Genomic DNA, 12,728 nt, shown 5'->3' on the forward strand with positions numbered 1-12,728 from the left:
CCTCAAATAAACAATTATGAGTGCCATTAAAGAAGAACTTGAACACTTTATTAATTATGCCTAGAGATTTGATGTCATGATTGTACAAGATAGATGTCATAATAGATAAGCCATCTTCAATCCGCTTTATAAAAAGACTCAGTTATCAATGATCTATTAAGTGGGGATATTAGCTAACAAAAAAAAATTGTCAATATTATAGAAATGGAAATGCTATCCCAAGCCATACTCACTGACACCATCAAAAATGAATTTTAAAGTGCCGTAAACAGACGTACACTTAAATGAAAGTAGACATGTTCTAACTAAATGTTTCACAGATGCTGAAGATATCTATGAACAGTTCAAATAAAAATATATCCTAAAACGAGGCCAGGTGCTGTGGCTCATGACTGCGATCCCAGCACTTTGGGAGGACGAGGTGGGCAAATCCCTTGAGCCCAGAAGTTTGAGACCAGCCTGGGCAACATGGTGAAAGCCCATTTCTACTAAGAAAAATACAAAAATTAGCTGGCATGGTGGAGTGCGTCTGTAGTCCCAGCTACTCAGGAAGCTGAGGTGGAAAAATCAATACCTGAAGGCAGAGGTTGCAGTGAGCCGAGACCACAAAACCTGGGCAATAAAGCAAGCCTGTCTCAGATAAATAATCATAAAATGAAAACATTTAAAATTTATTTTGTTTGATCTCAAATCTCTATCGTAACAACATTTATAAATTTTTTAAGTAAACTTTTAATTATATCTAAATCCCTAAACACTTATATACTCAAACGTTTAAGTATTGGGTCTATGGAGGCCGGGCATGCTGGCTCACGCCTATAATCCCAGCACTTTCGGAGGCCGAGGCAGATGGATTACTTGAGGCCAGGAGTTCGAGACCAGCCTGGCCAACATGGTGAAACTCCATCTCTGCAAAAAATCCAAAAAACTTAGCCGGGCATGGCAGCACACGCCTGTAATCCCAGCTACTAGGGAGGCTGAGACATGAAAATTGTTTGAACCAGGGTGGCAAAGGTTGCAGTATGCCGAGATTGCGCCACTGCACTCCAGCCTGGGTGACAGAGTGAGACTCTGTCTCAAAAAAATAAATTAAATAAATATTAGTCTAAAGAATATATAAATTACAAATCTGCTGCTATTATACATATGGGTATATAACCACATGTAAACATTTACTGCCAGAAGCTAGCTAGGGAGGGGAGAAGGCAGCAAAGAAGGAAAACATGCTTTTCTTTACTTTCCAAGTTGAAGTTTAAAATATCCCATCCCAAAACATATGAACTTTGTTTTAACAGGGCTCATTTTACATAAAATTCAGGCAGCACCATGGGTTCTGCTGTAGGATTCTCAAATGATTCCTGCCCTGAGATCAAAATATTATTTTAAACAGACCCCAATTTTCTGTCACACTGCTGAGAGTGGGAGAGTTAGGTGATTACAATAAAGTAAACCGCTTTCCATGTTCTGTTTAACCCACTGCCTTCCTTTCAAAACAAACTGTGACCGTTAGAGAAGCACCAAAACTTCAAGGCTCCTAAGTCCAAGTCTACAACAAGAAGAAAACAGACCTTAATAAAGACCCTTGGCGGGGTGCGGTGCTCACGCCTGTAATTACCCAGCACTTTGGGAGGCAGGTGGATCACCTGAGGTCAGGAATTCGAGACCAGCCTGGCCAACATGGCGAAACCCCATCTCTACTAAAAATACAAAAATCAGCCGGGCATGGTGGCGCATGCCTGTAATCCCAGCTACTCAGGAGGCTGAAGCAGGAGAATCGCTTGAACTGGGGAGGCGGAGGTTGCAGGGAACCAAGATCACGCCACTGCACTCCAGTCTGGGCAACAAGAATGAAACTCCGCCTCAAATAAACAAATACATACATACATACCCTTTAGGTAATTCAAAAAAGTGAAATTCTTCTTCAATGGAGAGAATAGATAGGTAATTATCCTAGGTTAGTTTGTAGAGTCAATTCACGTTAAATTAGAGAAGACAGACTTTTCTGACTTCTAAGTGTATACCTATGTTTAGCTTTCCAAATATGTACTGACTACCCACAAGGCACCACTAGGCTAAAACTTGATATATGCATTATATGGTCCATATGCTCAGGGAGCATTCAGTATAAAAAAAGGAGAACCTAGATCAAACATATTAAAAAGGTAAAAATACAATATTTAAGTAATAAAATGATATTTGGGATTTGCCCCTAAAGAATCTGGGAAGGTTTAAGTTAGAGGGAGTAAAAAAGACACAACATTGGTCAAGAGATGTTTTTTGCGTTAACTAAAGCATGATAGGTGCTTGGGGGTACATAATACTATTTTGTCTACTTCAATATACATTTAAGTTTTCCCATAATAAAAAAACACTAGATATGGTTAAAGCAAAATACATGATTAACTGCCAAATAAGTGACAAAGATATTGAACAAAGATAGTGAACAAACTGCATTTGTTCAGAAAGAGACACCCCTTCACATTAGGTGATGTGTGCCAGTAGTCTTCCATATTACAAAATATATTCCCTCAATTCCTTCATTTTGAACAAAGGGTTGTCCAAGGAAGCCTCATGAGCCTAAAACAACCTCAAGTAAACAATAATTCTAGGTGTCATTAAAGAAGAACCTGAACACTTTAATTATGTTTAGAGATAGGTCATGATTATACATGATAGATGTCATAATAAATCAGCCATCTTCAATCCGCTTTATAAAAAGACTCAGTTATCAATGATCTATTAAGTGGGGATATTAGCAAACAAAAAAAATCAATTGTCAATATTATAGAAATGGATATGCTATCCCAAGCCACAGTACTCACTGTGCTCACCATCAAAAATGAATTTTAAAGTGCTGTAAATAGATAGATGTATACTTAAATGAAAGTAGACATGTTCTAACAAACTATACTAGATTTCACAAAAATAATCATAAGTAAGATACCACACTGATTAAACCTCAGTCAGAGACTTCTCACTAATAAGCTATTGTGAATGCAGTGCTGTGGTGGGCAGAAATTAAAGTGTTCCCCCGATCTCAGCCTGCTAGTATCCATGCCTTTGTATAATTGCCTCCCCTGGAATATGGGCAGGACCTGTGAATTGCTTCTAACCAGTAGAAAATGACGGAAGAGATGGGATGTCACTTCTGTGACTATGTGACATAATATAAGACTCCATACTGCTAGCAGACTTGCTCCCTGACTCCCTCATTAGCTTGGAAGGAGCAAGCTGCCGTGCTGAGAGGACTTATGGAGAGGGCCACATGGCAAGGAACCGCAGGTGGCCTCTCAGCACTGAGGGCAGCTGCCAACTAGCAACCGGAAAAAGCCTAGAGCCTTCACTTAGTCTTAACAGCTGCAAAAAAACATTCAGCCAGCACCCTAAGTGAGCTTGAAAGCAGATCCATTACCAATTGCAACTGCAGATGTGACCTGAGCCCTGGCCAGCACACTGAGTACAGCCTTGCAGAGGGCACGGCTTACCTACAACAGAAACTGTTATATAACATGAGTTCACTTCAGCTGCTCAATTTGTGATAATTTGTTACACAGCACAGAAGAATACTGCTACCATCCATTTAACTATAAACTTTTGCTCCTATATGGCAAACATACTCCGAAAGGCTCAGGGAGCTGAGAGGCCGAAGAAAGAGGCTAACAAATCCAGTTTCTCAGAAAGAAAAATTTAAGAGACTTATGAACAAGTCTATTAAAGGCCTGAAAATTCCAGGAAAGGCTCAGATGGTAAATTTATGAACAGAAGCAATGTCTTGGGCAGCTGAGAGATGGTGTATCCCCTGTATCGCCCTCCAGAAAACACCTTTTATAGAGCAAGCTTTTAGGGCAAACACATGTGCAGCTTGACATGCCTCAGACTTTCTTAGGAAACCTGTGACCACTGGAGAGGTTAGATAAGCACCTCCATGAGGCATTATCAATGCTACAGGCATTGTTTTTGACTTTGCTGCGGGAAAGCCTTGGTATGCAGGAGTCAAACACTGGTCATTATGACTGGTTTCACTTCAAGATGGTGTCACTCTTGCCATGTGACAGGCTGTTTACCTACAATTTTTTTCATATTTTCAGTTTGAAAGTGCCACATTTGCTATGTTTCGGGTAGTGTTTGCCTTTTCAGTTATTCTACTATTACGCCCTTTGAGTTTAAAGAAATGTTAATTCTAGAATTCCAGGATACAACAGAGAAACCCATATTCACCCTGTAACAGAGTGACCATATGTCCCACTTTGCCAGAAAGTTTGCACCAGTTGTCATGGCATAATTAATAGCATGCCTTTCCATTCCCAAGGTGTCACAGTTTCAACGGTAAGGTGTATGATCATTCGGCCTTACAATCGCATCCTATGTATTAACCAGTATCTTTCCAAGGAAGATTCTTATTCTTTTTAGTTTGTTACTCTTGCATCCATTTCTAATATCAGTAACATTTTGCTGGACTTTTCCCAGATTTATGATTTATTTGGGAAACCAGTTCCACATACAGATCAAGATACCATACCTAACATGCAGACACACTTAACAGAGCTTTCTATGTATCGATTCATACCTTACCCTTCATCTGAGTAATTAATTTCTATAATGCTGATATACCCTATATTCCTACAACTGTAATTTTCCTACAGCTTACGCTACAAACTAGCATCAAATTGTTTTTTAAAATAGTCACTCTTGGCTGGGTGTGGTGGCTTACGCCTGTAATCCCAGCACTTTGGAAGGCGGAGGCGGGAGGATCACCTGAGGTCAGGAGTTTGAGACCAGCCTGGGCAACATGGTGAAACCCCATCTCTACTAAAAATACAAAAATCAGCTGGGCATGGGGCTGTGCGCCTGTGGTCCCGGCTACTCAGGAGGCTAAGGCAGGAGAATCGCTTGAACCTGGGAGGCGGAGGCTGCAATGAGCCGAGATCACGCCACTGCACTCCAGCCTGGGAGAAAGAGCAAGACTCCATCCCCCAAAAATAAAAATATAGTCACCCTTGTACAAACTGATAATGAAAATAGAGCTCTCCTATAGCAATTTCATACATGCAAGTCCCACCCTAAATTCTTTCATGTACAAATAAATGCAGGTGAAGTCACATACAAGTGCTAACATGTACTTGCCTAGACTGATTCACATATTTATTTTAAAAACATTTTCTTATATGGCTTATGTGTGCCAGGAACTATGCTAAGGACAGGTGATACAAAGTTATGACTTATCCTTACAGAAAAGGAAACAGAGGTTCTGCCTTTGTTGTTCACAGACAATAAACAAGTGATATGTTGTTCACAGACAATAAACAAGTGATAGTAAAAAAGATGTTCTAACATACTTGTTTCTCAAAAAGGTTCTACTAATTACCCTCTAACAGAGTAAAATAAAAATTAAAACTGTACTCCCTACCTGCAAAATACATTTCTATTGTACTTACATTAAAAATTACACTATGCAATATAAAAAGCTATTGACAAAGCTCATTTCAAGTTTCTCATCTAATGCAATTCTAATCCCCAAAATAGTTTTTTTTCCCTACGTGTTTTGAGTAGGGCAGAATAAACAAAAAGACATAAAACTCATGCAATGTCCCCTGAAAGCAAAGATGTTGTGTAGTGACTGGAGGGAGCGGAACAGTGGTTTCAGAAGTACTGATGACGTTCTATTTCTTAATATTGGAGCTAGTTGCATAGTACACGTGTAGTTTGTCTGAAAACTCATTGAAGTTTACATTTATGTGAAATTTTCATTTTCAATTCAGCACAGTTATGAAAACACACAGTCAAAACTTTTAGAATATGAAATCTTAAATCTACATCAATAAGGAATATTAAGCAAAGAAGTATTTTTTCATGCTTCTATGCCTACAGACACTATAGGGCACAATAACAATAGTGTAATAGTCTAGGTACCATTTATTAAGTGCCTAGGTTAGGCCAAGGACTCTATTAGGAACTTTATATACATCATGTACCCTCAAAATAACCTTAGAAGATACTATCCTAATTTTATAAGTAACAAAACTGAAGTCTTCTCTGTAAGTCAGCACTTCAAATCCTAAACAGAGCAGAAATTTGATTAATGCTATTCTTTCTTCATATATAAAGCAATTTTAGATATAATAAATTCAAAGATTTTAACTTAAAATTCCAGTTTTTCAAATTGCAAAATATTCATTTGCTCTAACAAGAGATTAGAGTTGACAATTATGTCCAAGTCAGCTGACAATGATTCTCCAGCCAAAATGACACACTAAAACCACAGTATTACTGAACTTCAGAAACATCACACAAGAATCTCTCTAAAGCCTTTTGTAGCTATTCCAATTAAAAAGATAGAAGATTCAAAGAAAAAAAAAACACTGAGGTTAATGTGATTTGAAATTTTCAGTGTGAAGTCACTTTTTTTTTTTTTTTTTTTTTGAGATGGAGTCTTGCTCTGTCACCAGGCTGGAGTGCAGTGGCACAACCTCAGCTCATTGCAACAACCTCCTCCAGGGTTCAAGCAATTCTTCTGCCCCAGCCTCCCAAGTAGCTGGGACTACAGGTGCGCACCATCATGCCTGGCTAATTTTTGTATTTTTAGTGGAGACAGGTTTCACCATATTGGCCAGGTTGGTCTCAAACTCCTGACCTCAGGTGATCCGCCCACCTCAGCCTCCCAAAGTGTTGGGATTACAGGCGTGAGCCACCACGTCTGGCCATGAAGTCACTTTTTAAAACATTTCCTTGCTATGTCCACTAAGAGGAATGTATGATTAAAAACCATGACACCTCTGTAGTAATGAGCACACACAGAATCAGCATCTTGGTTTCTAAATACCATTCTCCACTAAAAGAAATCAAGACACTTTAGAATGTAAGGCTGGAGAAAGGAAGATACAAGATGATTCTATCTTATACCAAGAAGTTAGAAAGTGCTCAAAGAATGATAAAAAACATGACAAACAAACACAGGAGCCAGCTTGAAGCTACTGGTCCCATCAGGAACAATCTGGGTATCAAAATCAATAATAATAATGAGTCACATGAACAAAACAAAAGTCCATGCTACTCTAAAAAATACATGAATAGACAGAAAGGAAGTATTTTTCTTGCAGTAGAATGCCAACTAAAACACAGAGAAGGAATGACAGTCCTACTACTAGTAGAGGTTGAGCATCCCTAATTTGAAAATCTGAACTCCAAAATGTTCCAAAATCTGACTTTTTGAGTGCTAACATAACACCACAAATGGAAAATTCCACACCTGATCTCAACTGATGAGTTGAAGTCAAAACACAATGAAAGAGGCTGGACGTGGTAGCTCACGCCTGTAATCATGCACTTTGGGAGGCCAAAAAAAAAATACAAAAATTAGTTGGGCGTGGTACATGATGGCGTGTGCCTGTAGTCCCAGCCACTTGCGAGGCTGAAGCAGGAGAATTGCTTGAACTCAGGAGGCAGAGGGTGCACTGAGCTGATATCGTGCCACTACACTCCAGCCTGGGTGACAGAGCGAGACTCTGTCTCAAAAACACACACACAGACACACACACACGCAATGACAGTGAAGACAGTGAAAAGCCTGGCAGGCCAGTAAAAATGGTCTGCTAAAAAATGTATAACCTGAATCTAATCATGAAGGAACAGCAGCCAAACCCAAACTGAGGAACAGTATACCAAACAATTGACTTGTACTTCTCAAAAATGTCCAAGTCGATAAAGACGAAAAAAGGCGGAAGAATAATGATGAAAAGACACTAAAAATGTATGACAAATATAATGCATGATAATCTTTGATACTGGGCATTACTGAGATAACTGATTAAGTTTTAAAAATATGCTGTGCATTAGATGACAGCATTGATTTTTTAAATTATACCATGTTTATGAAAGAGAATGTCCCTGTTACTGGGAAATGTGCACTTAAGTTTTTACGAATGTACACACAAATATACATTTGTCAAGCAAATTTAGCAAAATATAGGCAATCACTGGATTTGGGTAAAAGGTATTTGGGAACTTCTTGCATTATTCTTGCAATTTTTCTGTAAATTCAAGATTTATCAAAAAAATTACAGCAGTCAGTTTGGAGGGGCTTCCACTGGCAAAATCGAGACTAATTTGAACATCACCAAAAAGAATGATTGTAATTTATTATCAAAAAACTGTAACACTGAATAAATAAAAATCTATCGTGACACAAAAAAGAAGTGGAAGAGGCCGGGTGCGGTGGCTCTTGCCTGTAATCCAAGCACTTTGGGAGGCCGAGGCAGGCTGATCACGAGGTCAGGAGATCGAGACCATCCTGGCTGACATGGTGAAACCCCATCTCTACTAAAAACACAAAAATTAACTGGGCGTGGTGCCACACACCTGTAATCCCAGCTACTTGGGAGGCTGAGGCAGGAGAATCGCTTGAACTGGGGAGGCGGAGGTTGCAGTGAGCCAAGATCACGCCACTGCACTCTAGCCTGGCAACAGAGTGAGACTCTGTCTCAAAAAAAAAAAAAAAAGAGTGGAAGAACAATAAAGTAGTAGTCAGCTTGGAAGGTTTCCAGTGGCAAAATCGAGAATAATTTTAACATCATCAAAAAGAATGATTGTAATTGATTACTATCAAACAACTAAAACACTGAATAAATAAAAATCTATCATGACACAAAAAAGAAGTAGGAGAACAATAAAGGGGAAAAACTCATTCGCAGCCTGGGTAGGGAGTATCACATTGATTCCTTATTCTGAAAACTGGCAACTAAAGACTTCATTTGTCTTTTCTGAAGAAACAACAGTTCAACACCAGTTAATGAGAAAAAGTTCTTCTTTACAGAGGAATGCCTACTAATAAACATGAAAAAAACAACAGAATTAGAAAAATACCATTTTGCAAGGCCCAATAAAATAAGTGCCCTAATCATCAATGGGTGTGCTGGAGAAAAAGCTATTGGTCAACTGCCAAATCCCTCAGATTACATGGTAATTGCAAAGTGAAATATTTCCCTTATGATGAAGACATTGGTGGTCTCCACTTGAATCAAATCATCAAATTCAGCATCACAGAGTGATACAACTGCCATCATGTTCCACATGATAATCTGCAATATGAAGAACACAGTATCACTTACAAATTATTCTTCCCCAAAAATGTTTACTCGCAGTCTAATCAAGCCTTTAGACCTAATTCCCACTTTATAGAAAATATAACGGATAGAAGAGCAAATTAAAAGACACCATAAGGAAATGTTCAGACAAATCCAGATAGTGTCATTCTGTGAGACAATCAGTCTTATCTGTTCAAAAAGTCAGAGGCAGTCCAGGTGCGGTAGCTCATGCCTATAATCCCAGCACTTTGGGAGGCCAAGTTGGGCGGATCACTTGAGGTCAGGAGTTCGAGACCAGCCTGGGCAACATGGGGAAACCCTGTCTCTACTAAGACTATGAAACTTAGCCAGGTGTGGTGGCACATGCCTATAGTCCCAGCCTCTCGGGAGGCTGAGGTGGGAGGATCACTTCAGCCCGGGAGCTGAAGTTGGAGCCGAGACTGCACCACTGCACTCCAGCCTGGGTGACAGAGTAAGACTCTGACTCCCAAAAAAAAAAAAGTGTCAGCTAAGTGTGTGGCTCACACCTGTAACCCCAGTGCTTTGGGAGACCAAGGTGGAAGCATCACTTCAGCCCAGTTTGAGACCACCTGGGCAACACAGTGAGACCCCTACCTCTACAGAAAAATAAAGTATTAGCCAGGCATGGTGGTGCATACCTGTAATATTAGCTACTCAAGAGGCTGAGGCAGGATGATCGCTTGAGCCCAGGAGGTCAAGACTGCAGTGAGCTATTAATATTATCATACCACTGCACTCTAACCTAGGCAACAGGGCAAGACTCTCTTTAAAAAAAAAAAAAAAAAAAAAAAAGGTGGTAGGTCAACTTGAGACTGCTATATATTAAAAGAGACTAAAGATTAAGTATGAGAAATGTAAATACATTTAGCAAAGTAGATAAATTAAAATTTAAAAAGTAATAAAAGAGACTAAAGAGACATAACAATCAAAAGCATGAACCTAGATGGAATGACTGTGGTTCAAAAAAACAAAACAGAAAGACCACAGAAAACTTTTTTTGGAAGTTTTGTTTTTTGTTGTTTTTTTTTTCCCCCCCAGAAATCGGGAGGAGCTGGACACAGTGGTTCCTGCCTGTAATCCCAGCACTTTGGGAGGTCGAAACAGGCAGATCCCTTAAGCCCAGGAGTTCGAGACCAGCCCGGGTAATAGGGCCAAATCCTGTCTCTACCAAAAAAAGAAAAAAAAAAAAATCAGCCAGGCATGGCGGCATATGCCTGTAATCCCAGCTACTCAGGAGGCAGAGGTGGGAGAATCACCTAAGCCCAGGATGTCGAGGCTGCAGTGAGCCAGGATCGCACCACTGCATTCCAGCCTGGGCTGGACCCTGCAGCAGAGTGAGACCCTGCAGCAGAGGGGACTTGAACACAAGTCTTGGGCTCTGTATCAAATGTAGCCATCCCACTCTTCACTGAACCTCCTCCTTTCCTTCCAAATCGCAGGTCTCCTCAACTATAGAAGTGTAAGGTATTTCCCAGTGAGTTTCCTTCTTGAAGAATGACAGGTGGCCAAAAACATGAAATTCTGGACCACGTTTTTCTCCATATGGCAATGGTAGCTCCTAAGAATCAACTTTTCTCCATAATGTTGAACTATAGTAACAATAGTGCTAAAACACACCTTACCCATTTGGCCAAGAAATTAAACATTGTTTCTATGGAACATGAATAACAAGCTCCCAACAATTGACTTTTAAAAATCATCTTTAGAAATCAATCAGTTAGGCTTCCTGCATAACCATTTTCTTCCAATGCCTGTTATTCCAGGTTAGTAGCTTTTCAGTTATAAAGATATTTAATAATAACCTAAACTCAAACTAGCTCCCACATTAACTTCAATCTAAATTACTATGCTGAAGGAGTTCATTTAGAATCTGCTCATCACTGTGAAATATCATGATCTCAGACTTAGTTCCCCTGCAATACTCATTTGTCACTTTTATAAAGTTGTTTATCTAGTTGTTTAATAAAGTTGTTTATCTAGTTGTCCTAAAGTCCCTTCTTTATCAACAAAAATCTGTAACTCTATACCACAAAATTTTGTTATCAATAGAGAAAATGAGAAACAATGAAAAGAAATGTGTCTTGGTCCCCAAGAGATTACAAAATGGAAGAAAAGCAAAAAAATCTTGAGAGTACTAGCCCTTATAATTAATGAAATTGTCTACAGAATAATGTTAAGAAAATATTTAATGATCCAGATTTTGTTTTAAAAATCATGTTTGCCATAAACAAACTGAGGGCACACTCACAACAATACCAGTTACAGGTAATTATTAATGGGTTATAGGTGACTTTCAGTTTCTTTACACCTTTTTACACATCACATTACACACTGACTATACTTCTTTTATAATCAATAAAACAGTAAAATTTCTTTAAAAGTACCTATGTAACTAGGCCATGGCTTACCCCTGTAATCCCAGCACTTTGGGAGGACAAGGTAGGTGGATCACTTAAGGTAAGGAGTTCGAGACCAGCCCAGCCAACATGGTGAAACCCTGTGTCTACTAAAATTACAAAAATTAGCCAGGTGTGGTGGTGGGCACCTATAGTCCCAGCTACTCGGGAGGCTGAGGCAGGAGAATTACTTGAACCCATGAGGCAGAGGTTGCAGTGAGCCAAGATCATGCCACTGCACTACAGTCTGGGCAATAAAGCCAGACTCTGTCTCAAAAAAAAGCACCTATGTAATAATGCACAGGGTTAAAGGCTAGGGGTGTAAGGTAGGGAGAGGAGTGAGCAGTTATGGAGAGGATAGAATCAAGCAATTAGTAAACTACACCCACTTCTAGGAAATGTCAGCCATTATAAGATTAATGCAAAATAAACTTGTAAGTTCCACCACTGCAGAGCTCCGATGTTGGCTTATAAGTAGGTTCAGAGTCAGTTAAAAAGATACCTAAAATGAACCAATTGCTACTCCCCTTGAAAAAGTATGATTCCCTAATTTCCTACCTTGTTTCAGAAGGCACTTAAGATGGCAATATTCCTTTAATTCATCCGTTATGCATTGAACTATGCACCCCCTCCTCTAAATAAAGATAAATTGAACTCCTAATCTTCAGTACTTCATAATGTAACCTTATTTAGAGATAGTCTTTACAAAGCTAATCAAGTTAAAATGAGGTCATGAAGGTGAGTCCTAATCCAGTATGACTGGCATCCTGCTATTATAAAAAGGGGAAATTTGGACACAGACACAGGGAAGATGTGAAGAGACACAGGGAAAAGAGGGCCATCTACAAGCCAAGGAATGCCTGAGGCTGCCGGAAGCAAGTAGAGAAGCCTGGGGCAGATCCTTCTCCAGCACCTTCAGAGAGGGCATGGTCCTGGTGAGATGCTGATTTTGGACTTCTGGAATCCAGAATTGTAAGATGACCAATTTCTGCTGTTTAAGCCATTCAATTTACGGTATCTGTTAGGAAAGACCCTAGGAAACGAATACACCATGGTATAAACTCCACGCAGCCTACACCCTCAGAGCCACTGCCTTTTTAAAGAGCTAGCACTGCACAATTTTACATGTAGAATGATACCTAATCTAAGCAAAACACAACTCAGGAAAGGAATGCATATCGCCATTTTATTTTAGTTTGTTTCCAATTTAGTTACGAATGTCTTCTATGAG

The 12,728-nt window shown here is 39.4% G+C and overlaps 1 protein-coding gene across 2 annotated transcripts in view; it reads right to left on the minus strand.

Moving 5' to 3' along the window:
• Positions 1-12,728, minus strand: part of USP12 (ubiquitin specific peptidase 12) — a 126,156-nt gene that overhangs the window by 89,028 nt on the left and 24,400 nt on the right. The gene's annotated exons all lie outside the window — the stretch shown is intronic.

Source organism: Pan paniscus, chromosome 14 (genome assembly GCF_029289425.2).
Source record: "Pan paniscus chromosome 14, NHGRI_mPanPan1-v2.0_pri, whole genome shotgun sequence".
In the NCBI taxonomy this organism is placed as follows: Eukaryota; Metazoa; Chordata; class Mammalia; order Primates; family Hominidae; genus Pan; species Pan paniscus.